Genomic DNA, 11,638 nt, shown 5'->3' on the forward strand with positions numbered 1-11,638 from the left:
CTCTTCTATCCATAGAAAGCCTGCCTAAGTCCTACTTCCCATCCAAGATGTCATGCATAACGGAGAGAACAAAAGTAATACTACTACTTTTGTGTAGTGAGAACCATTGATTTATAAATTATAGATAATATTTGTTCATCATCATATTAACCAGTAAGAATAAATAAGACTATATCGTTTCTAGCTAATAAACATCAAGAACTGTACTTACTCTGGAGGATCTAGAGAAGACTTCTCTACCTTGCCAGTTTCTGGTGGCTGTCAGTATTCTTTTCCTTGGCTGTTGGCCACATGACCCCATTCTCTGCTTTTGTTTTCGTATCACCTTTCTCCTCTGTGTATCTGTTCTTTTGATGTCTCTTATAGGGACACTTATCATTGGATTCAGGACACACTCTTATAATCCTGGGTGATTTTATCTCAAGATCTTTAATTACATCTTCAAATAGCCTTTTTCAAATAAGGTAACATTCATAGATTCTAGTGATTTGATGTAGATATCATTTTTCACCTTACCACACAAATCATTTGAAATTTTTCTTTCGTTTTGAGTATTAGCTTTTAAAATTTTTAACTTCAGTCATTTGATTCATAGCGAAGCTAGTTTTGATTTAAATATGGCTCATACTTACAGGTCTACATCTGGATTAATCGTTAGTTACTGACATTTCTACCATTAGTTGTAGTGCCATTAGGGATATTTTCTCCTATTATTTATCTGGCAAATATCTCGTTAATTTACTGTTAATACCGGCTGGATTATTCTTTCACATTAATATTACAGAATATTATCATCTAATCAAGATCATTCTTTTCCAGTGCTGAAACCTGCTGCCTTAGAAACATACACCATAGCTTGTGAGCATCCTACAAAGGTCTATTCTAATCTCTCTTATTGTTAAAAACTAAAACATTTTTGGCAAATACTACCAAACATGTTTTTTTCTGTGACTCTTATCACATTCAAAAGATTGAAGTTATTAACATCATTGTTAATTATCTTAATTGCATGAAGAAATTTCAAAAGAAAGAAAAATGTTTTCTCTTGGTCTAAAATATATGAAATGTTGTACATGCTTATTTATTTAATTTATTTTAGAAAATATTTCAAGACAGGATATAAAACAAGAAAATGCTGAGGAATTATTTTTATGTGAAATGAAGATAATAAATATTTGCACTTTAAAAAAAATCTAACTTTCATTTTGTTTTGCATAAAACATGGTATATAAGCATATGTAAGGGATGAAAAAGAACTTTCTTTCACCCTCTTAGATTCTGTGGCTAGTATCTATGGATTGCACTATCAAAAGAAATTAACAGGAGAAAAGCATACAAATTTTATTTAATATATTTGCATACATGCAAAAGCACTCACGGGAAAAATGAAGGTCCAAAGCAACTAGGACTGAGCACTTATAGAAGAATGATAAGTTTGTGAAGAAGTGACTAGACAAAGGAAAAGGGTGTTAAGTTTATAAGGGGTGACAAATTGTGAGAAAGTGATATGGACATATATGGGGGAAACTAATGGAAGATAAGGACTATTTTAGTAGGTTTGTTTGTACAGATCCATTTCAACATCAACCTCTAGTCTCTGGTAATAAGACTGTTCTTTTCTTCCTGGTGCAGGAAGAGCACCTTTCTCATGGGAAATTTTATGACCTACTTTTAGGTAGAAAGAGGGAGGTCTGACAGTCCTTCCTGCATCTGTCATTTCTCAAGTATCCACAGCTCAAAACTTTCAATATGCCAAAGTGGCATATTTGGAGATGGCATGTTCAGGGATATTAGTCGTGCAGGTTTATAAGTTGGGTAGAGAAAGGATAGGCGGGCCCATGTTCAGTTTTGTATTTAGCAGTCTTGTCAGCCCTATCGTCCTCTAGAGATATAATATCAGCCTCCTCAGCATGAGTTAGACAATGAACAGTAGTAAAGTAGGGAAATGAATAACATATAATAGAGTAACAATTACATGCCCATTGGCAATAGTAGTATCAGCAACAGTAGTTAAAAACCTACAGGATTTTCAGATTGTACCAACAGTATGGCAGACTCTAAAGGTATATCTGGAGTTAAGGTAAATAGTGGCAGTTTTCCTTTTTGCCAATGTACAACCTCTAGTAAGAGCTATGAGTTCAACAGCTTGGGCTGATTTCACAGTGAGTAAAGATGTTTCGTGCAGGAAAATTGTGGTATAACCAGTTATGTTTTCCTAGGGGTTTTCTTTAAAAAAAAAAAAAAAAAGCCATCACAAAATTTGGTTTTCTAAGTCGATTTAAATTTTAAGAGATCTTCAAGAGCATTTGAGATCTTCCTTCCTGGCATGTCACCAGATTGGCTCAAATAAACTCTTATAAAAAAAATTTTTTTTAAAAAGCGATGTGGTTCCATAGTGTATCGTTTAGCACATCTGCTTTACATGCAGAAGGTCCTGGGTTCACACCCCAGTGGAGCCACAGTCCATGGTCAATGGCCATGCCACCCTGAACAAGCCCGATGTCTGATCTTGGAAGCTAAGCAGAGTTGGGCCTGGTTGGTACTTGGATGGGAGACCACCTAGGAAGACCAGGTACTGTGAGCATAAATAATAATAAATAATTTTAAAAAAGATCTTCTGGCTTTGAAACCATTTCTACAGTTGCAAGGCAATCATGTGGAATGGAGTGGGCCTCTCCATCACCAGGGAAGGTTAGTAGACTAGCTAGATTTAAAATGTTAATATAAGATGACGGGGAGACTGGTTAATAGGGCTTGTTCATAGGTGGTCTGCCTCCATGTAGAGAGGAGCTATGACTTATGAACTTGTAAGGAACAAAAATGACATGAGGAACATAGAGGTGAATGGGAGCCTCATAGAAAAGCAATGGCTTTGTCAGTTTGAGCAGCAGCTGTGGCTAGAACATACAGGCATGATGGCATATCTGATGCCACAGTGTTTAACTGACATGAGAAATGCTACAGGACATAGCTGAGAATGAAAGATTGTCCTAATGCCTGCAGCAATTCCATTATTTTCATGGCAGCATAAGCGAAAATGTTTGTCAAAATTGGGTAAGCCAAGAGCGAGGAGTGTGAAAAGTGCTAATTTTAAGGCTTTAAAGGGAGTCATTGCCAATTCTGAGGGCCAGGGAATAAGCTCTGAGGTAGGATCTGGAGGTGGCGGGGCACGTAGAGGTTTAGCAAGGACAGTGAAATTAGGGATTCGTTGGCAACAGTAGCAGCTTCCCCTAGAAATTTATGTAGCTCCCACTCTCCCTCCATCCCCCAGCAGAGAGATGAACAAAATAGACTCAAGACATTTTGGTATGAGTCTTGAGTGATCTGAGATAGCTCATCTACTAAGTAGGAAACAGTCGTCTATAGCCCTTGAACTTTATATATTCAGAGACTTTATGACCTTGTTCAGCTAGTGCCTTTAAGAGAATGTGTGAATCTATAAGAACATCCTGCTTAGTTTGGCTATAAAATAAGAAATCATCAAAAAAAAAATTGGAGCCTTGGGTAAAGATTACAGAGTCTAAGTCAGCTTTAAGGACTTGGGAAAATATTGGAGGGGACTCACAATATCCCTGAGGTATGCAAGTCCATGTTAATTGTCTTCCTCTGAAGGTAAATGAAAGAGTAATTATGAGTGTGGTGTAATAGAATTAGAAAGCTGAGCAGGAGTCGATTACTGTAAATCAGGCTATGTCAGCAGTAATTGAGATGAAAATAGTAGTTGGATTAGGGACTATAGTCTGTTGAGGAATTACAAAAGCATTTATGGCTCTTAGATCTTGTACAAATCATTCAGATTCGATTCCCATCTGAATCGAATTTCTCTTCTTTCTTAACCAACAAGATTCAGGTATTGCAGAGTGAGGAAGTAAAAATAACACTTGGCTCAATGATAGGATTGATTCCTTGTTCTGCTTCTTGAGAGTGAGGGTGTTGTTCTACTTATAAAACAGGTTTATTCCTTTTCCTGAAAATATGCACAAGCTCTGCACTCAGTAGCAATCCAACCTCAATTGCGAGGCCCAGAGACTAACTAGGACATCTATTAAGGTTGCATCCTCTTCAGAGGATTTTAAATTGAGATAGTTCTTCATTAGGGAAAGTAGAAAGTTTGAGATTTGGTCTGAGGAGAGGAAAATAAAAATATTTTTCTCATTACATAATATGGTGGCATTACATTTACATAACAAGTGTCTACTTAAAAGGTTTGCTAATGAAGAGTCATAAACTTGAAAGGTATGGTAAGGGTGGTGAGAAGACCTAAGAATTATAGGGTGGCCTGAGATATGGACAATAAAATAGGTTGCCCGGAGACTCTGAGAAATGGAACAGAATTAGAGGTGAAAGCAGAGATAAATTCTCTAAGCCAATGGTAAAGAAAGTTGCACTAGTGCCATTTAAGAAGTACAGTTACTAAAACTGTATTTTAAGTTAATGTTGGGTCATGGGGTCAATGGGGAATTACCCCCACAGAAAGGAAAATAAATGCTTTGAAGGGACTGGGAACTGGGAAGATTGAATTTAAACTTTCTTTTGAATGCAGAACAATTATTTTCCAATATCCTGGCTTTTTTATAATTACTGCAAATATCTCGAGATGGGTAGGGGAGGCCCTGTGGTGGGCAAGAAAAACAAATGAGTGTTTGTTGAGTAACACTTAGAGTCATTCTTTTGTTTTTTAAAGACTCAATTTGCAAGGCAAGAACTGCTACTTTTAATTTCTTTTTTCTCCTGCTTCCCTGCAAGCTATTTTCAAAGAATTAGAAAGCACCGTCAGTAATAACACTGAGAGATTGCCCTACACAGCCAGGCACACCATTTTGGATTTGTCTTTTTATACAAGGGAGAAGATTTCTTACTAAGGTAGAAATAAAAAGATTTCTATATTCTGGGGTTTTGAAGTTTAATGCAGTGTGCCTTTGAAAAGTTTGTATAAAGTGTCCCACAAAGACCATGAAATGTTCCCCTTCTTTCTGAGTACATGACTTTGGGGGAAAGTCATCTACTCTTCCTTCTACCAGACTTTGAATACTGGCTTCCAGCTGATCCATTTTCTGGTCATTTGAAGGAGAGCCTAGGAGAAGTTCTGAATTCCTGTTACCTCTGTTAGGGGAAGAGGGTTTCTCCAGGGATCTGTGTGGCTTGTCTTATAACTACAGTATGATCATGGCTGGGAAGAACACCCCTTACCAGTCAGTCGAGGTCCTTATGAATGGGGTCATGAATGGCCACTAATCTCTAACTCTTCTCTAAATTTGGTAGGATATTTCAAAAGTTGGGGTAAAGAGCTCTGCAATTTAAAAGATCTGCTGCTGACCAAAGGACGTGAGTTCTTTGTGGCGAAGATCTAGGATACATCCACAAAGGACATTGCATAGAAAGGCCTGGAGCTGATGGGGTATGATTATAGATACCCAGAAAGAAGGGAAAACAAAATAATCCCTATTATATGGCCCCAGAGTGTAGACCATGGTTATATACTGGCCACCAGCATTTACATAGTAACCTATGTACCCAGGCCTGGAGATCAGACTGGACTGCTTTCTATAATTCTTGCAGGGAAAGAGAAGATATGGTTATTTGGGTGTTTAAGGAATTTTCTGGGGAAGTCAAAGGAGTTTCAGGGATTAAAGGAATTTGTTGAGGAGGTGGGGCTGGATTTGGGGAGGGAGATTTGAGCCAGGAGTGCAGATCCAAAGGATCTTCTGGAGGGTCAGGGATAGGGAGGTAAGGGTAAATGAGAGTATAGGAACATGGAGAAGGAGCATTTACTGTGGATGTAGGTTTTAACTTTCGTTCTATGTCTAATTTCTGTTTTTCAATCTTGTTAAAAGAGTCTATAAGGCTAGCCATAATGCTCTTTTGTGTTCTTTCAATTTGATCTTCCCATAGGTGCCAGTAGGACAATTGTTTAGGATGAGAGCTCTCTAAATTTTTTTCAAATATGTTTTTTTCAAATCAGAGGATCTATCATCTGGCCATTGAAGGGTAGAATCTTCAGAGGTACACAGTAGGTCTTTCTATGGACACAAGAAACATCCCCTGAAGCAGGTGCAGCCCCCGTGATCCAAAAAGTAACTCACAAAGATACCTACCTCCTGGTCACCAGTGGCAATGTCACCACTGGGGTAACGTGAAATCCAATATTGCCCAGTGGCATGGGGGAGGAGGACGGTGGCATTGTGTGTTGTTCTTCGGTTCTTCCCCGCCAATGCAGTAAAGAATTCCAGGTCAGCGAGATTGAGAAAAGGTAAGATTTATTGAAAGTACATTTTAGAAGGAGATGGGCCACACTTAGGAAGGCTGCAGCCCTGTGGAATTCAGGAGTTAAAGAGATAAGATAGTACATCTCAAAGGGAGGGGCGGTTTTCCAGCCAGGAGTGCTGTAACAATGCAGAGATGGGAAAGAAAGTCTGTTTACATTTTGGCCGTGATAGGTGGTCCTAAAGACATTCCTAGGTGTTTGGCAAATGAGGTCACCTTGATTGACACCTGGCTGCTATATAACTTTGCCTGATGTGCAGGTGCTTACCCAGAATTCAGTCTGTAGTAATTAGATTCATGAATTTCCAGGCATAGTTATGAGATTATAATGGTGGTATAATGAAGCTGAAGTTAGGGGCAGTACTTTCTGTGCATGCGTTTGTAGTTGGTTTAGCCAGCAGCTTTTATGGCTTTTGTGCTCTAGGATTTGGGGTAATTTATAACCCTAAAAGGGAGATATTTCTGGGAGATCCTTAAGGAAGGTCTTTAAGGGAAGTTTCTATGGTTACAGAGCTGGGCTCCTGTCACTCATGCCTAATTACCTAACCGTAAGAATGGTGATTATGAGGACTTGTGTTTCCAGTCTCACACAAAAGTAAAATGCCTCCCATCACAGACCTGATAATCTGTAATACAGGGCAGCTGATATGAGACTTTCCTAACACCGACAAAGCAATAAGGGTAGAAATGACAAAGGCCCCTCATGCGTTGAGTTTCCTTATTAAAACAAATTCCCCTAAAGCTGGCATGGTCAAAGAAAATTCTGCTACTGCACATTGTATCTAGGGTTCCTAGTATAGCTAGCTACCTGATGCAGGCCCAACAACCTGTGCCCTCTGGCTGGCAGAAACCAGGTTACAAGCCAAGTTCTCAGGACATAAAACAAGGTAAAAGGAGAATCTCATCTAGCTTTTTTTTTAAATCGATGATCCATTACAAAGTTTGTCCAAACAGACTTCAGTCCAGTGAGAGCTATCAACTCATCAGTCTGTGAGGCCGGCTGAAACAACAGACTTATAAGAGCCATGCCTGCATTCTACCCTATGATTCTTTCCTCCTTATGAAAAATAGCACAAAATATAGAGACAAAGGAAAACATTGCTCATCTCTGGGAAAGAAAGGATCAATTAAAACACAAACAAAAAGACCACAGTTCACTTACCTTTTGCTGGCATTTTCAGATATCCCCAAAATCTCAGCTGTAACCTCCAAAGGGAATACTATGTTCCAGCCAATGACATCCCATTTTTGTCACCATAATTGTATGGGGGAAATTTTTTTGCTCTACCTCTTTTAGGCTCTGTGTTTGGAGCCTATGAATTTAACCCACAAAAGACAAATTAACAGGAGAAAATGATGCAGGTCATTTTAATATTTTCACATGCATACAAGAGCTTTTTGAGGAACAATGCAGACATAAAGAAGCAGTTATTACCAAGAATGATAAAATTGTGAAAAAGTGACAAGACAAGGGGAAAGGGGGTTAATCTTCCAGGGGGTGATAAATTGTGGGAGACTAAGAAATATATTGGGGAAATTAATAGAAGATAAGGGTTTTTTTAGTAGGTTTGTTTGTAGAGATCAATTTCAGCATTGCCTCCCAGTCCCTGGTGATAAGAATGTTCTTTCCTTCTTAGTGCATAGAAAAAATGATGACCTCCTTCTAGGTAGAAAGTGGTAGGTCCAGGAGTTCTTTCTGCATCTGTTGTTTCTCAATGGTCTTCAGTTCGAAATGATCAATATGCAAAGTGGCATATTTGGGGGTAAAATACTTTGAATCTGTTAACACATACACACAATATTAGAACTATTAAATATTTTGGGGGAGTAACTCAAAAGGTTAATTTGAGTTGTGTAGACAAAATAGTGCCTAAAAAGGCAAAAAAAGTTTGTTCTGGTTTGTTAGCTTCCATGCTGATATTTTTATATGAAAGGCTACGTTTTTAAGGAACTGCGAGGGAGTTACGTGCCAAAATTCTGTTCATGTATAACAGGATTTATTCTAATACCTCCTACACATCACTTTAAAATGTACCCCTCTCTGCTTTTTAGATTGTTGTTTTGAGAGGGACTATGACTTGTAAGAGTTGGATATTTGTGGAATAAAACCCTTGCTACTAAGAAAAAGCCTTAATAAAAATGGTAATTTTAAAACAGATGATGATGATAGATGATAGATAGGTAGATAGGTAGGTAAGTAGGTAGGTAGGTAGGTAAATAGATAGAGAATAGAGAAATAGATATATACTTTTGTACTTTATAGGTTGCTTTGAAACAAATAAACAAAAAAGCTAAAACCAAATAAAGATTTCAGATTTAATAAGGTGTCAAAAGAATATTATTCACAATGCAATTTCCGTTCACAACTCCTGTTTTCCTAATCCCTTCATGATATATATTGAAACGAAGTCTGATATATAGTATATAAGAATACTAGTACAATAAGCTGACACTAGTCTTTGACCAAGAAAAAGAAACTACGTTAGTATATGCCCAAGCACTCCTTTTTACAAAAAAATAATGATATCAGGAAGTATAGGGCTTTTGTTTAAGAGTCTCTGGTCAAAAGCAAAGGACATTTGATAGTTAAATCCAAGGGAGAGGCAGGAAGTGAATGAAGACAAACAAGAGGAAATGATTATTTGATTGTGGCTGAAAGACTAGAGCACACAAAGCCATGCAGATTAGCAAACCAAAAGTGCCAGCATTCCTTCTAAGCTGTAATTTCCTGAGAACAAAAAGGAATTAACTGGGCACCCTCAATACACAATGCTTACTAATTATCAGTGATAAAAGTAAGGTTCCTGCTTCTGACCCCAAAACCTCCTACCATATTTTTGTGAATACCATTTGTGAATTTGCTCACTGTTTCCTCTGTTATAAAGGCACTCCTGGAAGTAGCATGTTTGTTTTGTATGCTTCTATATCTATAAATAGGTCTAATCAAAACACGAAACAAATGAATTAGGAAACTTTTTGAGTGTAAAGAGTTATTTACATTGTAACTTGTTGGCCAGTCATTTAAAATTATGTACCCATGGCGATCCTTTTTTTAAAAAATAAAAGCTTTATGATTAAACACCTGATAAAATACAACTATGTGGTATAACCAATGTTTAATATTTTGAAAAACAAAATACCTTAGAGGCTTCATGAGATTTAAAAACTACTAAATTAGAAAGAGAAATTAAATTTTCATACGGAGCTCTCCTACTATGTTTCAGGATTGTGTGCCAATTACTTATTCATTTTAAACAAAGAGTACAACTTATCTAAGTTAATCAATATATTTGTTTTTGGTAATAAAATCTGGAGCTAAATGGAACAAAACTAACAAAAATTACAATATTTTAAGGACTTAATATATACTCTAAAACTATTCTTTGTGGTTGCTACTTACAAGTTAATTATTTTATAATCAGTTCTGTTGTAAAATCAGTGAAGTCTATCTTCTGGTTTAGGAAAAAGATTCAGATTCCCCCTTTATTCCCTCAGATCTCAGATAATGCTTTTTTGTATGTGTGTCTCTGATGAATATCCTACAGTGTCTGTTTTATTTTCCAAATAGCCACATTGTCAAATACTGCCTTCCCCAAAAATTAGCAATTCAACCTGTTGATAAAACAAAGCTGAGTGTATTACTTATTAAGGGAGAATATCACCTCTGGAGAGATTTGGGAGTATCTGGGAGGGAAGGGAGAAAAGCAAGGTCTGACTTTATTGAGAATCAGAAGCTTGGCTTAAGGAAAGTCTCTCGGTGGTAGGAGTGTACCGGTAGTCTTAATTAGCATTGAGAAATCAATCCTAATCAACAATGGGATTGGAAGAAACTACAAGGAGATTTTGAACTGAGAGCTGATGAAGCATTCTGTAAGTTCCTGTGTAGACAAAAAAGGGAGTATGTATAAGTTCAGTGACCAAAGGTAACCTCCCAGGATAATCTGATCATAAATTCATAACTGGGCAGGCCACAGTGGGTGGTTAAGTTCCAGATCTATAACTTCTTTAGCAAAAGTTTAAAGCAAGCCCTGTTCATTGTTCTCCTGCATCTAGGTTAACACACCTTTGAAATGCCAGAAGAAATCCTCTTTTCCAGACCTCTTAAAGGTGTAACCACCCACAAAGAAGCATATAATCTTGTTAACTGTCCTGTACCTTGCTTTCTCCCACATTCATGTAATTTTCTTTATATCACCTCCTTAATTCCAAAGGTATGAGAGAAACCACAAAACTGTCATTCTCCAGAGCATTTGATCTCTTGCTTCCCAATATGCCATCACTTTGGCTCAAGTAAACTCATAAAAATTCTCTACAAGTTTTGATGTTTCTTATGCTGGCACCTGTAATGAACAATTAAGCAATTTCTTGGGAAGCATCTCCTAAAAAAGTAAAGAAATCTTAATAAATACAATGAAATAGCAAAATCATGCATTTCTCAATGCCCATGCTGGGTAGTGGGAAGAAGAAATAAATGGTTGTGATTTTATAGTTAACAGCACATGTATGTACACACACACACAAACACACACACAGACACATACATAAATGAAAAGCCCAAACTGTGTCATTCCTAGTTGTGTCTATCAGATAGCTACTATAACCTCAAAAATGACTAAACATTACAATACAGATCATATACAATAATGAGGAACCTATTATCCCCCTAAGATAATATACTAGGTAAAATTTTGTTATGTTTATTTTTATTGTAATTTTTTGCTCTTCTTAGCAATGAGACCTTTTTCCTCTTAACCCTACGAGAGCACTCATGTATATACTGTTCCAAAGAGAATTGCTAAGAGGAACAAAGGCATGAGGAATTATTTTAACTTTTAACCCCACCCTGCCTATTGGTCATGTGGGAGGAGAGGAAACTTTTCTCTACCTTCCTAGGTTTTATAGGGTGGTCTAATAATTAAATCTACATGAGACATTAACAAGAGAGAATAACCAAATTTAAATTTAATTACATAAGTACTTATGGAAACCCTACAACATAAGAGAGCCAGAGACCTTGCATAGATGAAAGGTTCTATGACAGAAAGTTCAAATGAGCTGCATGATATTCTGAGCTAAGGATGAGGTAAGGTGCTTTGGAGTTCAGGGGGGAAGAGGGTCATCATAGGATGATAAGAAAAGCAGATGTTCAGTAATTAGTTGTTTGCCTTGCCATGCAGATAGGTCAAATAAATTATCTCTGATAATCGCTTATTATGGCAACACACCTAATTTAAATTCTTCTGACTAGTTAAGGCAGGGTGAGGATGGAGAGGGTGGGGTGGGTTGCAGAAGTTCCTCTTTAGCCCTCAAGGTCTTGGAGTTGCCTTTACCACAAAATAATATACATAGCACAGCAGTACTTGGGGATGACTCT

Source organism: Pteropus vampyrus, unplaced genomic scaffold (genome assembly GCF_000151845.1).
Source record: "Pteropus vampyrus isolate Shadow unplaced genomic scaffold, Pvam_2.0 Scaffold37, whole genome shotgun sequence".
Lineage (NCBI taxonomy): Eukaryota > Metazoa > Chordata > Mammalia > Chiroptera > Pteropodidae > Pteropus > Pteropus vampyrus.